We start from the raw sequence: 17,513 nt of genomic DNA on the forward strand, positions 1-17,513 counted from the left end.
CCTTTCAACACTCTTTACTAAGCGAAGAAACACCAGAAATGAGATCTTTTCATTTGGTTGTTTCGGTACACGGTCGATTGGTCGCTGGTCTTTTGGTCGCCGATCTTTTGGTCGCCCGGAAGGTAAGTAATAATTACCATTTAAATTGTTGCTCAAATTCCCTAAATACAAACTGCGAATTACTATTACTTAATGGCCTATTAATTATTAGCCTAAAGAAAAGCTCCACATTTCCCGGACTTTTATTGTTTTTTGCTGGAGAACTTGTTAAGACCCTCACTGACATACCTTCTTAACGGGACAACACATGTACATACAAACTCTTATACACTCACACGTCGGCTCAGTGAAACTGCTCATGGCCATTGTTGGCTTTTAAGGATGCGTAGACCGTGTTGTTTTACCTTGTTTTGTCGCCAGTCTTTTGGTCGTCGGTCTTTTGGTCGCCGGTCTTTTGGTATCCTGTTCTCGTGGTCGGGGCGACCAAAAGACCGGCGACCAAAAGAAGGCGACCAAAAGACCGGCGACCAATCGACCCCACACGGGTTGTTTCTCCAAAAATAAAAGAAATAACAAACAAAATAATTAGGGGCAAATAGTCTATATTTTCCAATTGATACTGTAGTATTATGGTCACCTATGTAAAGTGCTTATCATTGTGTGTAGGCATGCCGTATGTTGCGTCGAGCCTATGCAACTCACTTTTGTTTAGCCGAGCTGCTGCTGTCTGTGTGGATGTTTCACATGGGGTCAGCAACAAACAATCTCCAAGTTTGGCAACGTCAGCGTCGCTTAAAACAACAGTCATTGTTAAAGCAGCTTTGCTTAACACAAATCTACAGGTTACAACACATCCATGCAATCCTCTTTTATGTGCTTTTTCTAAAAAAAAAATCTTATTCAGCTTTTATTTTGCTGATAACTTTCTTACGTTAGGTAATCACAGCCAACTACTCCATTAGTTTCCAGTGTGTTTCTTAGCGTGAAGAGTGGCCCTATGAATGCTAATTATGTGATGGCGGTTAATCACTGGTGACGCCAATCTTAATATTTTAAGTACATTAGGGTCTTCTCACTCTATGAGAAGAAGAAAAGCCATCATTCTGCATTGCAAATACAATTACTATTATTTTTCCAAAATCCTTCAGACCTTTTCCTGAATGAATTATAGGTATTTGTATTATTAAAATATTTTTATTAGACTTTATTCACGAGTGAAATCCGCTTCCTCACCACTTTCATTTTATTCCACTTAATTTATTTTAACATAAAACATGTTTATTGGGCAACATGCCTTAACAAGGCAAATGCAAGTTTGGAACAGGCAAGTAAACAAATGTTCAAAAAACTTATTTAGTATTCTTAATGCCACAAACACATAATGAACAATTGTTATCATTGAAATGGACTTAGACCAGACGCTGGCGCGGAAAGATACTTTGGACGCCTTTTTACGCAGGAGCACAGGAGCTGTCTCTGAAAATAGGGTCGAATGTGCTTGGCCAAAGGTAACTGCTTGTAAAACAACATTCTTGCATAAACAGGCCCTTTAAAAATGGATAACAGGAAGCCTGGATTCCTTGCATTCCTATGGAACGTGCTCACGTTCTGTGAATTGGAGGCTGCAGGCACTATAAGGTGAGTAACAACAGTGTGACAGCTGGTCAGGTGGGAAGAAGATCAGTGAGGATTCAACAACAACAGCAAGTTGAAAGAAAATATGAGACTAACCATACATCTGACAAAGAATTGCCACATAGATCTCGAATACTGTTTGAGTTTAATTGTTTATTAAATGCTCTTGACAATTTGGTTTTGCTAAGGGAGTAAATAGGAGAGAGACTAAATAAAGTAAATAGGCTTTCAACTTGAGTTGAACAGTTTGGCTCAACTAGAGTAAAATTAGCTGCTTGAAAACCACTAACAGTTGACTTTAAAATTCCATATCTTATCCCGGATGTCAACTGATATATTCACATACATACATATATATGAATATATCTCATCTCATCTTCTGAACCGCTTTATCCTCATTAGGGTCGTGGGGGGCAATTTAGAGTGTCCAATCAGCCTACCATGCATGTTTTTGGAATGTGAGAGGAAACCAGAGTACCCGGACGAAACCCGCACAGGGCCGGGGAGAACATGCAAACTCCACACAGGTGGACGTGACATGCATTTGAACACAGGACCCCAGAGCAGTGAGGCCGACGCGCTAACCACTCGCTCCACCGGGCCGCCTATATGTATTTATGTATGTATATATATATATATATATATATATATATATATATATATATATATATATATATATATATATATATATATATATATATATATATATATATATATATATATACACACACACACATATATACATATATACATATATATATATATATATATATATATATATATATATATATATATATATATATATATACATATATATATATATACACACACACACACGTACATATATACATATATGACCCCTGTACTATTAGGAGTCCCAAGGGTGATGTTCCACTTGGGTACTTTGCCAACAATTCATTGTGTGAGAGAGAGAGGGCGATGTAAGGAACGGTGCGAGTTTTCAGGAAAGCTTTGGATTTCATGATGAGGAGTCAAATAGTTTATAGACTTTCCAACATCCGTCTCAAACCTTCTTGTTCCAGTTTTCCTCGAAACCCTAAAACTCTTTTGTGTGGTTCAACACATGCAACCAAAAATTATACAGCAGAGGGAATTCAATTACCTCTTGTTCCTCTTGTTCTAGTATGAAAATACATTTCAAAAACACAAAAACAAAGACATCAAGTTAAGAAAACTTCCAGCCTTGCGGTCATTTTTCGAATGCATGCTTTGCGTCTACGAATGCAATGGAAAAACGAAAGGTGATGGCGACATATTGGCTCAATGAATGTGATTCACCTGCAATGCCATGACACGGGCAACTCTTGCAACACGCATACCACTTGCTATCCACTGTACTGTGTTTTGATGTAATTCAAGGTGCCTTTTATAACGACTATAAGAGAAGAAACAATTCCATTTGAGCAGTTGTGTGACACGTATATGTTGTGCGCACACGTGGCTGTGCGTGACCACTCGGCCATTAACAATAACCAAACTCTTCTAATTTTTGTGTTCTAGTTGAGAGGAGGTGTATCGAGTGTTTACTTGACAGTAGTCAAATATATTCAACTTAAATATATCAGGTGAGTTGATGTGTGAAAACCTTTCAATAGTATAGTACAGGGGTCGGGAACCTTTTTGACAGAGAGAGCCATAAACAATTAATATTTTCTAATGTTATTTCTTGAGAGCCATTCTCGGAATTGAAAAGTAAAAATATATGAAAGTGTAATTTTTATTTATTTTTGTCATTTCATCACTTTTAATGTACAAAAAGTCTCTGATTTCTTTTGACAACATTGTTATGTGGTGGCTTACAAAATCAGTATCAATGATATCATGTATGCAGAAGAGTAATAAAAAACAAAATTATGATTAAAATAGGGGTACAGGTAGTGTCGACGCCGCAGTGATGCTCTTGTTAGTGCGTTCGGGACTCAGCTCTCTCACCAATGATTTCCATATTTTACCTCACAGGTTAGTGGAGAGCCATATGTACCCATGGAAAGAGCCACATATGGCTCCCGAGCCATAGGTTCCCTACCCCTGGTATAGTATATAAAGAAACAGGTCAGGGCGATACTTAGTGAAATAATGTGTCAAGAACAATTTCTGGATTTTTATTTTCGACAGAAAGTTATAGCATTTTCTTCTTTTTTGACTTCTCAGCATTGTTCTTTTATTCGACAATGAAACTTTTTTTATGACAATGCCGTAACAATAACAAACTAAACGTGTCTTGGATGACTGTATTAAAATGGGACATTTGCCAGTTTTCATCTGACCGGACAAAACGAATGAACATAATTTCTGTCATATGTTCACAAAGAGTGACACCTGCTTATTGCATGTGTACTTAGTCAGACTGCATCATCGCTGAGAAGAGATCAAAAGAATTCATCATCGGATTATTTGCTTTTTTTCTCCCTGTCTGTTTGAACATACATTTGTTTTTCCTCATCACATCTATCTGTAGTTTTACATGCACCTTCCTTTAGTGGATATGTGCAGGCTGACAAACCAGGCCAATAGCTGATGCTAAAAGATGCTTGCTGGCAGAATAGAATGATCCAACCAACCCGAGTGAAGCGCCGAGTGAGCCAATGATGTAACGGGATTCGCCCGGCTTTGCATGTTGTTGTTTTTTTTTTTTTTGGTTGGGTCAGAGAGTGGAGGTTTGGTGGACACAGAAGGAGGGAGAGCATGTCACGTGACCGAGTCCAGCAAAGAGTGTTATAATAGGCCCCCTCTCGGAGCTGAGAGGCAGAGGCTGGATCTGAACCAGAATCGCTCTACCACACACAGGCTGGCCATTGTTGCCTATTCACTGCACTCCATCTCAGGGCACTTTATCATTCAATTAGGACAGCTTTCACAGTGCACACCACAGAAAAGAGGCCTTCAATCAAACTGAAAACTTCACACTGGTCTCGGTGGGGATGCCGCGAAGGGGACTCATCGCTGCCGGCCCACTTTCGATTCCCAAACGCAGAATGCAGAGAGGGAGGGAAGAAGAGAGGAAGAGAATGGATGCAGAGATGCGAGGGTAGAGTAAAAATAAGGAGGTAGTACTGTATATTTTTGGTACTACGTGTTTATCTTGTTCGTGGAATGCATCAAGTGGGTGAGGGGTAAAATTTGGTAAGGGGGGTAAAGGAGAGGAGGGTAAAGGGAAAAGGGGGGGACGAATCAAAGCTGAGGGAGAAGAATAGCACAGCCCTCTTAAAGGAAGTAATGAGACACAGAAGTATGCTTGAAAAACAAGACAGAAGTGATAAAAACACGGGCAGGGCTGAACTGGGCTCAGTGGGTCTGTGAACGCCTTGGAGAAAGAAATCCATGATCTTCCACACCCAATCCCTCAAAGATCTGCACCAAGGCTTAGCTGTTTGCTGACTGAAATCATTTAATTCACTTTCTCCAGTTCATTCTGGTTGAGCTGCAAGGTACATCATAGGAAGAGTCAACAGGCAATCGCGATGAACTTTTCCATTCATACGTTGAGGATGGAAAGTTAAAAAAAGAGTGCAGCATTTATGTATATATGTTTTGAATGAGGTGGAAAAAGGCCTGAGCTAGAGATGACCTAATACAGACTTGTTGGATTTGATCTCAGGAAGAAATCTGACAGTGTCCGATACTCCAAAAATAACTCTATCAGTCGTCGATACTGCTCTGACTGCCTTTCGCGGAACCTTCATGAATGACACCTGTTCGGAAGCATCATTTCCCGTTCGCAAAATAGTCACTTGGGTAGTCTACAAGGACCGATCCTCGATTTATAGACGACAAAAGATGTCCAATCCTTTTCTATTTGGAAGAATATCAAAAAAATGGATTGTTCGTCTCTCGCTGTCAATAGTATCTAATCAGTGGTACTCGGTCATTTGGTCGCCGGTCTTTTGGTCGCCCGAAAGGTTATTGATAATTACCATTTAAATCTTTGCTCAAATTCCCTAAATACAAACTGCAAATTATTATTTAGTCATACTTAATGCCCTATTAATTATTAGGCTAAAGAAAAGGTCCAAATTTCCCGGACTTTTATTGTGTTTTGTTGGAGAACTTGTTAAGACCCTGACTGACGTCCCTTCCTTAGGGGACAACTCATGTACATACAAACTCTTATACACTCACACGTCCGCTCAGTGAAACTGCTCAGGGCCATTGTTGGCTTTTATTGATGCGTAAACCGTGTTGTTTTACCTTGTTTTGGCGCCGGTCTTTTGGTCGCTGGTCTTTTGGTCGCCGGTCTTTTGGTCGCCCGTTGTTTGGGTCCGGGCGACCAAAAGACGGCGACCAAACGACCGGCGACCAAAGCATCATTTCCCGTTCGCAAAATAGTCACTTGGGTAGTCTACAAGGACCGATCCTCGATTTATAGACGACAAAAGATGTCCAATCCTTTTCTATTTGGAAGAAGATCAACAAAACGGATTGTTCGTCTCTTGCTGTCAATAGTATCTAATCAGTTACCAAGAAGAAAATATTGTAGTATGCTTTTTTCCCCCTTATCGAGTGGATGTTGGGGTGGGGTGGCTGAGACGTTCATAAAAAATCACCTCAGAGGAAGGAAGAGAGGATGTGTTGTCAGACATGGTGGCAACGTGCTGGTCTTCTCATACTTTTACACAGCTTGCTCCTATTCTGCAGTAAAACAGTCACTGGGCTTGTGCGTGTGTATGAGCATTTGTGAGTCATGTGTTAATTCGTCTGAGTATAAACTTTCATAGCAACTTGACTGCATCAAACGCAGCATCTCCACTACGGTAGCGAGTATCCACATAGCTGTGAGCTGAATCACATGTTAAAACAAACAGGAACCTCAAAGTCAAGATGCCTGAGTCACTAATGTGCATCAACATCAAAACTCGCCAGGGCTCCAAACACTGATTTTCACATATTTTGGGGTATTCATTACTCGCATGTCAAATTTGAGTACATACTTCTATGTACAAATGACTAACGAGAAAGCAGACAAAACTGTGAATGGAAAAAAGGAGGAGGGGAACTTTGGGGGGAAAAATTGTAAAAATGTATGGTGGTGAACCACCAGGATGTCTTCAATGACATCGTTTAGTTAATTATGTAACAGTAGGAAAATTCATCCATCTCTTTGTGAACAACCAAAGGGAAAAAAACTCACATCACGATCTGTTCTGACCCCTGCAAAAAGCTTTTTTTCTAACTTTATATAATAACGGCATAGCGCCGGGAGTATCTTTGCCATATTATGGCTCCAAAGAAAAAAAGCTGGGTCTTCTAGTGATGCTGTTCAGCCAAAAGAGAAATAATTAATATGGGAACAAAGGTTAATAACATAATAAAAAGACAGGAAATAGGAGATACAACCAAAATTGGTGGAGACCTTTGACACTTTTTGACCAAAAGTTAAAATGTCGCCAAAAAACGCCTTGCTCGGACCATGAGTTACCCACCGATACGTTCTAAATGTAAATATAAATTGAATGGTGGGCGTGAGCTATATAACATTTCTGAAATGCGTGTCTCTGCAGAAGAAAGGGTAGGAAAATACTGCAATTCAACTTTTCCCATTCATACCAGCTTGTCCTGCCTCTGCTACAGCTTTTATACCATCTTTGTCCATATTTGTGTGTTTTTACATTTCACACAGAGCAGTCACTGGGAGCAAATGCTTTGACAGTTTATATGAAGAGCCTATCAATCAAGAAATTCAACCAAATGATATTTATGCCAGTGCTGTCCATCTTCGGTTATTTTTTGGCTCTGTATCTCTTCCGGTACTCGGTCGTTTGGTCACCGGTCTTTTGGTCGCTGGTCTTTTGGTCGCCCGGAAGGTAAGTGATAATTACCATTTAAATCGTTGCTCAAATTCCCTAAATACAAACTGTGAATTATTATTTAGTCATACTTAATGCTCTATTAATTATTAGGCTAAAGAAAAGCTCCAAATTTGTTGTTTTACCTTGTTTTGTCGCCAGTCTTTTGGTCGCTGGTCTTTTGGTCGCCCATTGTTTGGGTCCGGGCGACCAAAAGACCGGCGACCAATCGACCGCACACGATCTCTTCCTCTCTCCACCCAATGTATAGATACTCATAACAGCATTTCTTTCTTAATTCAGGCATTAGTCTATGTTTAAGGTGACACATGAGCCTGACCTAACCTCTTTAAACTTTAGGGCCTAAAGTAGCACTGCACTTAGTGCAGGCAGCCTATTAATAAATGTGCTGCAGACAGCCTGGCGGAAATGGCCTCAGGGGTGTAAACTTAGCCTAAGAGGAGAGAGAGATGCATAAACACAGAAAGATTAATGGATTGACTCTAAATATGTTCAAATAGAATGAGGAAAAATCTAAAGCCGATAAGTCGAGATATCACTTTTGTCATAGTTCCTTTTTTGAACAGAAAAGAATTTGAGCGATTGCAACATAACTGCTGGAGAAGTCAAAATTTTGAATTGGCCTGTCACTCTACTATGGATTAAACACTCCTCACCCCAAATTCTCACCTTTCAAGCTGTGATCCGATTCCGAATAGATGGCACTGGTTAACATCTTGTTTGGTCATAAATAGACTTTTACGCAAATGACGGGTTATTTGATGCTTGAAATGCCTAAACTTTTAAAGACCCAAGTTTTACCTCTGAGGTGAAATGTCCTATTAAAAACTATTGGACCACAAAACAGGAACATTAATCAAGTATACCTTATTCCGGGAATAAGGACCTAAACATATGGGTTTCTCTCCCTCCTGCCCGCTAATCCAATAGCGAATTTAGGGTCAATCTGTCCTGTCTGCTACCATCCATAACTTGTGTAGTAATGAAAAGGAGATACTCAAGTTAAAAAAAAATACTACACTACTACTTCTTGCCCTAATCTCTCAATGGCAGTTTGATGCTCTGAACATCCGGAGAATGTAGTGGGGTATAAACTAACGATGCTTCTTGATGGATGAATGTTCTGAAAAGCCACAGCTGCCTGGCTCTTCCAAGAAACAGAGCCACAAAGAAAAGTGGCAGAATGTGCTTCAAGCATCTAGCATCTTCCTACTATTTCTTAGTGGAATACTACAGGGTCCGGCAGAATGTAGGACGCAATAAAAAGAAGAAAAAAATGCTGGACTGTTTAGAGTTGTGAGCAAGTGAATGATTTGTACCATGTACTTAACGTAACTCGCTTTTTTAAAGGAAAAAAATGACTACATTTCTTCTCCAACACCCATTTACTAATGAACTAAATTGGGAATATCAGTGACCATTCATATTAAACTTCATAACTAAAAACAATTTGTGCAAGCTAAAAGTGATGGTAAGAAAAGGGCAGTTGATTATAAGTTAGCTCAAATATGACAGTTGAACCCAGTGGCTATAAATGAAAAAAAAACTGTATAGAATGCCGAGTGTGCTTTCTTATAGAGTGTGATAAAGGATTCTCACGCCAAAGCGCAAATTACTTTATTGACAGTTGTCACCCATAAACACCGTGTCGGGACTGAAGAGACCCTATAATATCAGTACTTTATCAAGGGTAAAACCAGTGGCCAGTGTAGTCGGATCGGAGCATGTGAGCTTTAACACTTGAGAATCACTGAACTTGTTTTGATTGTGACAAATGTTGATGGCTGGTGTGCTGGACAAAAACAATAATGTCCTACAAATATTTTCAACATATACACTGAATTTAGGACACTGCAGGAAGATATAGTAGCAAATCATACTGTCAATAATTAGAAGCAAGTTTTTACATTCCCACACACTGTGTTTTCTCCCACTTGATGAAAGCTTTGAACCATAAAAGTGTTGTCATATTAATGCCCCGAAATGGGTCGCTAAAGGGGTTGATTGTTTGACAGTCATTAACAAACATGTCAAACTCCAAAAAGTTGGACTACAGTGATGCCGCGTAAAATTATCTCATTCTACTTCTGAAATACGATTGAAAGTACAGAGTATTTATTGACAAAAAACATAAAAATTGCATTAGGCTCCAGGACACTTGTGATGATAAGCGGTGCGGAAAATGGATGAATGATTTGTTTTTTTGAGAACTTTGTTGAAAACAACTGGAATAAAGTGGTGTACGTATATTTTAGAAAAAAAGGAGCAAAAGGACAAGCAAAACAAAGCTACCCAATGACACTCTCTGTCAAACCTACATCAACTTTCTTCAGTAACAACCAGCCCACCGCCATAGACACCCAACTTCTGCCCTTTTAATAGACAGTTTATCAAGAAAAAAAGCAATGTGGGTTAGAGCAATGCTGCATACAAATAAACAAGCAACCACAAACATAACTTTTGTTATGTTGCATACATATACAATTTTCTGTCTGAAAATCCCTATATGTTCAAAACACCAATTTGCTGTTTTTCCATTTCACTACATAAACTTTGCTTGTGCGCTGCAGTTGTGAGAAAAAAACAACAATCCTCTTGCAGGCCTTTAGCAGAAAAAAAATCCATTCTTGCATGAACCCGTTGTCCTTTCTTCCCTCGGCCACCTCCTCTGACCCCCCTCTCTACCACCACCTTTTCTTCTTTCCTGGCCCATCCTGGATAGAAGAAGGTAAAGCAGCACAAAGAAAAGGGATTGAAGCTTTTCCGATTCTTCCCTGGTTATTAACTGCCATTTGTCCCCGTAGAGGGCTGTCCTTTCCATTAACCCAACTGATGCTCTTTTCTCATGGAAATCAGCCTGCTGTTACCTCCTCCACCAGCAGCACTGCCGCTGCCCACAGTGAGAGAAGAATTACGGGGTATTTTTCAAAATACGAAGACCCCCCACCCCCAGCTCAAAAGAAGCTCTAGCCTACACAAAAACACATACCCACGCACATTCAGGCATTTGCACATCTGCAAAGAAACAACCTTAAACAGCCGTGCTATTAACCCCCCAAACTTGATCAGTTCCACATCCAACCACACGGGGCAGGCTATTAATTCGAAGCTAATTATTGAATAAAATGTCTGGTTGGCGTTTTCATATTTGGCCCAGGATTTCAACAGACGTAGTTAAGATATTGTCATTAAAAACTTTTCAAAAGCAGAGCTTACTTCGAGAATCTTTGCAATTCTACCTGCCACCACTGATAGCACAGTCGATAACCATTTCAGTCACTGCATCCTTTTATGATTGGCTGTTAATTGCTAGCCAAAGCAAGACACAAAATTGTACCATATCTTCTAATTACAATTTATTTGAGAATAATGAAATGATATTAGGGCAATTATATATCCTGTAGGGTGTAACAGAATACGTATATTCTAGTGAAAAGGTGAACCTAATTTATTCAGTGTAGGAAACTTTCTTTCCTAAAGAATACTATAATCAATAGTATTAGCTTAACTCTCATTAGAAATAGGTTATTTAATGGCTACAAATGGCTAGATTTACAATTAAAATGCTGCAAATTAATACTTCATGTCTAAATGTATCCTGCATATTGGTAGTTTGTTCGTTTTTCCCCAAATTGCTTTATGTGGATATTTGTGTGAACTTAATTTTACCAAAATTAATTGTAAAAATACAGAACAAGAAAGAAACAATTTCACTCTGTGTTGCCCTTGCTTAGTTCCTTGCGTCTATATCACAGGCATCAAAGCAATCCCATCAAGTAAATTTTATTCCAACTGACCCAACAAAGACAGTTGATAGGTGAAACAAGTACCACCTGAATCATGCAATCAACTGATTACACAAGGAAGAGACCAGATTGGTGTTACGGTATCCTCTTGATTGATTGGAACGGAAACCTGCATCCTTTTGTAGAATCAGTTTGACACACTTGGTCAATTGGCTTTATTTTTTAAAACACTGCAGCTGCACTCTGATGTAAAAAAAAGCAGTGTATTTGGATTTTTATGTCTGTGTAAACTGTAAACCACGTTCCACCTCTTTGCCGACCACTCTGCTCCAAGCTGTTGCTCCACCATAGCAAAGGAATGTCCTTCAAGGTAAATGACATTTGAAAATTATTAAATTACGTCTCTTTCGGTCGAAAGTTTGACGTATGGTGCTGGTCTAATCTGAATCATTAACTCTCCTCATCTCATTTTCTGAACCAGTTTACCCACATTAGGGTTGCGGGGGTGTTGGAGCCTATCCCAGCTGACTCCGGGCCAGAGGCAGGGGACACCCTTAATCGGTTTGCCAGCCGATCGCAGGGCACAAGGAGAAAAAAACATTCACTCTCACACTCATACCTAGGGGCAATTTAGAGTGTCCCATCAGCCTACCAGGCATGTTTTTAGAATGTGGGAGGAAACCGGAGTACCTGGAGAAACCCACGCAGGTCCGGGGAGAACATGCAAAGTCCACACATGTAGACCAACCCTGGATTTGAACCCAGGACCACAGAGCTGTGAGGCCGACGCGCTAATCACTTGCTTCACCGGGCCGCCCTGAATCATCAATTATTTGAATACATTATTGTTATTGTCATTTACTGGATTATTAAATCACTCTACAGGCAGCAGCAGAGCTGGGGGTTGGTGAGTAGAAGGCGGCCCACCTCAAAACACAGATTTAGGAGGATCAATGATCTGGCAACTTTACAACATTTGCCGGTACACGGTCGATTGGTCGCCGGTCTTTTGGTCGCCCGGAAGGTAAGTGATAATTACCATTTAAATCGTTACTCAAATTTCCTAAATACAAACTGCGAATTACTATTTAGTCATACTTAATGCCCTAGTAATTATTAGGCTAAAGAAAAGCCCCAAATTTTCCGGACTTTTATTGTTTTTTGTTGGAGAACTTGTTAAGACCCTGACTGATGTAGCTTCTTAAAGTGACAACGCATGTACATACAAACTCTTATACACTCACACGACGGCTCAGTGAAACTGCTCATGGCCATTGTTGGCTTTTATTGATGCGTAGACCGTGTTGTTTTACCTTGTTTTGTCGCCGGTCTTTTGGTCGCCCGTTTTCGCGGTCCGGGCGACCAAAAGACCGGCGGCCAATCGATTGCACACGGGTGAGTAGAAGGCGGTCCACCTCAAAACACAGATTTAGGATGATCAATGATCTGGTAACTTTACAACATTTGCCCGTGAAGGTCTGCTTGCAGTTCCTATTACTTCCCAGACTCGAGTAAATACTTTTTTTTTCTTCTGTCATGAAAAAATCTAGTGTGCAACTACAGCACTGTATTTAAAGGGAAAGCAGAGGTCGGCGGTCAGTGGCTGTGCAAAACGGCATAAACCGCCCTCTCCCAAATGCACCTGCCAGTTTGTGTCCACCAAACTACCCCTTGCTGGGCAAAACAAAGCCCAACTCTACATCTGGGCTGAATACTGTACAGAAATAAAAATCTTTTATTCATATGGCTTGGTGGCAGAATGGCAATTGACTGGGTCTCGCTATCTCAATTTGACATTAACAATGTTAATGAAACAGTACTATTGTGCTACTACAGGTTGAAGGGCTCTTTTAACTAACTCCGGACCTACAAGAAACGGTAAGCTCTCAATGAATTAATCAGCCTTGATACAAAAGAATCTGAAATCTGTTTCCAAGAATGGACGCGTACATATCTCTGGAATAGATCTACCAAATTTCATTGTGATCTGTCCACATATAAAAGAGGAATAGGTAAAAGGTGATAGTATCCCCAACAACACACAACACAAATGATGACTTTGTTGGCCTTCCGCCTATAAAAATAAAATGTAATTATAATAAATATAGTTTTTGAGTGTGGTAAGCGCATGTGCAATGCCGTAATGCTGTGCCAAATAAATGCCTGGCAGTTGGACTTATATGAAAAACGGGTTACTCACACATAGCGTGAGCGAGCGTCATGTTGTTAATTACATATGTTCATTCACGTCAAATGCGTGGTTGGCTGTACTTACCAACAGTCCTGTTGCATTACTCAGACCTAGAATGTACTTACTGAGGCTGACTATAAACTAACATGATTTTTTTTAAATCAATAAATGGCAGGCTATAGTAGCTGCCTTCACATCAGGAAAATGTGCACCACAATGAAAATCACTATAAACTGCACATTCTCCTGAAAGGCCAAGGCAATTGACCGCACATGTGGAAGAGTGGTTAGCGCGTCGGCCTCATGGTCTGGGGACCTGGGTTCAAATCCAGGTCGGTCCACCTGCGTGGAGTTTTGATGTTCTCCCCAGGCCTACGTGGGTTTTCTCCGGGTACTCCGGTTTCCTCCCAGATTCCAAAGACATGCATGGTGGGCTGACTGGACACTCTAAATTGCCCCTAGGTATGAGTGTGAGAGTGAATGTTTATTTTCTCTCTGTGCCCTGTGATTGACTGGCCACCAATTCAGGGTGTCCCCCGCCTCTGGCCTAAAGTAAACTGGGATAGCCTCATGCACCCTCCGCGACCCTGGTGAGGATTTAGCGGTTCAGAAAATGAGATGAGAGATTTTACAACTCCAAATACATCTATATAAATGAGCTGAATATTTTCATTTCCTTTAGGAAATATTATATACAAAAAAATGGAGGTCTGCCGACATCCTGGAACAAAATACTTTCAATGTGAAGTGAGTATTTTTTTAATAAGATAAAATCATATCCATCCATCCATTATCTGAGGGTCATGAGGGTGCTCAAGCATATCCAAAGTGAATATGGGCAGGAGGTGCTGAACAACCTGAACTAGTTCCTGGACAATCACCGAATATGAATTGATTTAAACCAGTTTATAATTGTGTGCGTAGTAAACAACATTGATACACGTGAAACATCTCAGCAGTACATGTGTAACCCAATGCAAGCTACAAAATCAAAAATAAACAACAAAGCCTCATGCCATAACACTTTATGGTACTCCCCGAGTATTAGACACCCTTCACTTGTTATACTTCCCAGCAAAAACACACACAGTAACGCACGCTCGCGCGCACGCGCAGGCCAAAGGAACAAAAACATCCGAGGAGCCGCAAACATGACACAAGCCACGAGGAGGACAGTTATATCGCACGTACGTAATACGTACGCTCCACGCTTAATGAGCAACTTGACAAGTGAACGCACCACCACCACAAGCTAAAAAAAAAACACTCAAATACCCTGTCAGCAACGACGCTTAATTAAAATACACTGTTAAAACATTTACAATCTCTAAAACACAGGTATATTTTTTTGCTCTCAAAATGGCCTCAAACCCAACACGTTCACCGAAAATAACATGATAAAAGCCCCACTTTTCGCCACACCGTCCGGCTGTTAGGTGTCGAGCCACACACACACACACACGCACTCACACACACACTCACACATAAACACACACACGAATACGCTAAAAATGACGCACAGCCAAATGGCGCTTATTTAGTAATAACAACACTTCCATAACAAGGCGAGCGTCGAAGTGCATGTCAGCTGGACGGCGTCAAAAGTTGCTTAAAAGTTGTTCCAGGCACGCACAACAACATGCAAACATCATATGCGAAGGAAGACGAGTAGAAGGCAGAAAATAAGCAATTTACTCACCAAAAAGTTTCCAGCACTGCATTAGTCAACTTTCACTTGGATCCCCGGTAAGCGTCCATCCCGAGGAGAAACCCACAGTGGGAGAAGCCCACGCCACCAACTCCAGTACGCTCTTCGATGTCTTCTCGGTTTGTTTGTTTTTATAGATACATACACGTACGTATATTACACGCGTTTTGCCCTTCTAATAATTTAGATATTCGGGCCTGGGAGTGAGTGTGTGTGGCTCTCCTCAGGCTGCAACCGAGTTAGGGGGCGGTAAGCATTGTGGGAGTGTGACGTCAGGCCACTTTCACAAACTTTTTTTCATTCTGGGACAGTTTACTGTCTGTTTTTTTTTTTTTTACTTAACACCCAAACGCAGCCAGGATCTGATTGGCTGAAACACCTGCACGTTGTCTATGTATTCTTTCATTGGAATTGATATATATTTAATATATTGGTCCAACAACTAAAAAAACCCTACTAAAAACTGAGTGGTCTACTTCAAACAGCTACTATAAAAAGGAGTAAACAGAAGAACACGTTGAATTACTTCGCACTGTAGGCAAATTATTTTGAAATTGTAAAATGTCCATTTGTTGTCAAACCATTTTATAATCGCATATTTAAAGTTATAAACGCGTGTTCTTTTCATGTGTCAGATAAAAATAGAGGATTCTTAAATTTGCATATCATATGAAATATGATCTAGATTGGTTTTAAATTGTCATTTGACATAGTCGCCATGCGTTCGAATTAAGCAATATTGCGTTTTATCCTTTAAAGTAATATAAAAAGGTTTACTAAAAATTCCCATTTGCTTTCGGTCTTCAATCACTTATTTGGTATTACATCCAACCAAATAAGTAGATTCATTTTGTATGAGTTCATAATATACATTTTCCAATTTAGTAAACTTTTCATGAATGTGAATTTTAGTGAAATAGATGTGATTAAGTAATTAAGTAAGTATTTTACTGGCTAATAATTGATATGAAATGCAGTAGAATAAATTCACTCATAAACGACTACCCTACTTTGCCTTCATAGTTCATGTTCATTTGTGTGCTTGTGTGTATGAGTGTGTGTGTGTGTGTGTGTGTGTGTGTGTATGAGTGTGTATGAGTGTGTGTGTGTGTGTGTGTGTGTGTGTGCGAATGTGTGTGTGCGTGTGTGCGTGTGTGCGTGTGTGCGTGTGTGCGTGTGTGTGTGCGTGTGTGTATCTGTGCGTGTGAGTGTGTATGTGTGTGTCGTGTAACTTGGTTTTGTAGTGGGGGTGAAAGAATTACTTCCAGGGCACATCAACTCGTTTCCTCGTCACCCCCTCCTCATCGAAAGCCCACCACAGGCTCATGGAGCCCGCAGGGGGAACATGTTTGTGCAGCCAGGGAGCGTGGGGGTGGGGGAGTCGACAGTGATGCCTTCAAGTTAGTCATGTTATACAAAAATAACAACAGCAATGATCTCTTCATGCCAATGATCCGTTATCACAAATAATTTTACTAGTAATTCCAGCATTTTCACCCTAAAAATCCATTTCAACAATCATTACTTGGGCTATGCTATGTGCTTTTGTATTCAGGTAAATTCCCGATGATTGTTATATTTTGGAACGATTATTTTTAACTTTAACAAATACCATTTTATTAGAGAAGACATTTTCATAAGCAAGGTCTACTCATTACCAAAAATGTATTTGTATTTATCAATTCATTTCACAAGTGATTGATTTTCCTGATCAAAAATCAGAATTAAACTTCCCTATTTCCGATTGTTATTGAAGGCACCGGAGGCCTCTTTTTTTCATGGACACGCCCCCAAAGCGCAAAAGCCGCGCGGTTGTTTTCCACAACTGCAATTTTATTTGGTCAGAATGTCAATGAAAACAGTCAGCAGGGGCATTTAAGGCCTGAAATATCCAGGTATAGTTTTAATACATTTTACTTTATTTTTGTTCATGGGGAGGTTATTGATTTAGTTTTGTTAATAATCGGAAGTAGTGGTTTTAAGTGTTCGTTCCGTTTCAGTATAAGAGGAAAACAACGACTGATAAAGCATCAGCTTCCACGGTGGTTGAGTAATAAAGTTTTATAAATTTCGAGGACGTTATCATTAATCCTTTCATATTGGTCTCGTATGAAAATGTCATTTTTTTCTCAATGTGTTTAAATCAAAATTAAAGTATGAGAATCTATGTTTATTTGTGTCCTTTGTTCCCTTTTTTATGTATATATTATTATTACAATGTTTACAAAGTGAGCAAAAAAATTGATTATTTGAAAAAATAGAAAATAATGATTCAAATCAACCAAAGAACAAACAAACCAGTTAACAGTTTCAGGAACTCAATACAAAGATATCCTCTTTAAAATGGAATGCTAACAGTTTCTACAAAAAATCTTATTAGGATTTTTTTCCTTTGTTTTGAATAGATGA

The 17,513-nt window shown here is 39.8% G+C and overlaps 1 protein-coding gene across 1 annotated transcript in view; it reads right to left on the reverse strand.

Moving 5' to 3' along the window:
• Positions 1 to 15,321, reverse strand: part of plagl2 (pleiomorphic adenoma gene-like 2) — a 31,728-nt gene extending 16,407 nt beyond the window's left edge. The window contains exon 1 of the mRNA XM_077596272.1: positions 15,096 to 15,321. The gene's annotated coding sequence lies outside the window, so the exon portion shown is untranslated. The remainder of the gene's footprint in view (positions 1 to 15,095) is intronic.
• Positions 15,322 to 17,513: the final 2,192 nt, after the last annotated feature.

The sequence above is a fragment of the Stigmatopora argus genome, chromosome 1 (assembly GCF_051989625.1).
Source record: "Stigmatopora argus isolate UIUO_Sarg chromosome 1, RoL_Sarg_1.0, whole genome shotgun sequence".
Classification (NCBI taxonomy): Eukaryota; Metazoa; Chordata; class Actinopteri; order Syngnathiformes; family Syngnathidae; genus Stigmatopora; species Stigmatopora argus.